A 919-nucleotide genomic window follows, 5' to 3' on the forward strand; every position below is an offset into this window, starting at 1 on the left:
AGCCACCCAGGTGCCCCTCAATAGCACTTTTAGAGGGAATATCTTTCTCAGCTCTTCCCAAACATTCAACTTAGTTTTCATAGAAATAATAGTGCAACTTTCTACACTTATATTTCACAACTTTACACTTTATTTATTTAACTGATACCATGTGTGCCTAGAAGAAATGGGTTTGCTAGCAACCATCCTGCCTCCTGATAAACATTTATACTTCCATTGACAGCTATTTTTCTTTCCTGTGCTACATTTTTCTCACTTGTAAATAGTGTTGTTATAAGGACTTAATTAGTTGATCTACCTAAAATGCTTAGTAAGCACCCATAAACTTTTGCGTGCTCAAGTTCATATGTGTGCCTTAGTTGATAAATTTGCTGGAAGTTAATCCTGAGTTGGTTCCACAAAGATGCATCAGAGCCTCATCTACGTTGGGGGTAGTTTTCCTAGACAAAATCATAGAAAAGCTCCCACCAAAATACTGTCTTCTATTGCCTGGTCTTCTAATGAAATGTGGACTTGATCCTCAGGACACCTGACCCATGCCTTATCCAAGAGCCTTATTCACATGTTTGGCCTGAAGGCAGGAAGCAGAGCAACAGCAAATTTCTCCTCCTTCAACATTTAAATGGCTGCCACAAAAATAGATAAATAACATCCTTTTAATTTTCCCAAAGGAACACTTACAATGAGCTTCCTAATCTCTCCCCCCCCAGTCAGATATATTCTCAGGAGCGTCAGGTTGCAAGGTATATACACAAATTGCAAGAGTACTGTTGGAAGCAAAATATGACCTACTTTCTGATGTTAGAGGACTCCCAGTGTGGAGTCCCTTTCCCAGTCACTGGCAGCCAGTCATAAGCATCCAAGATATGCAACACATCTAGGCAGAAGGCTGGAAGGAAAGGTTCTTGAGAGAAATATG

This window comes from Suricata suricatta, chromosome 11 (assembly GCF_006229205.1).
Source record: "Suricata suricatta isolate VVHF042 chromosome 11, meerkat_22Aug2017_6uvM2_HiC, whole genome shotgun sequence".
Taxonomy (NCBI): domain Eukaryota; kingdom Metazoa; phylum Chordata; class Mammalia; order Carnivora; family Herpestidae; genus Suricata; species Suricata suricatta.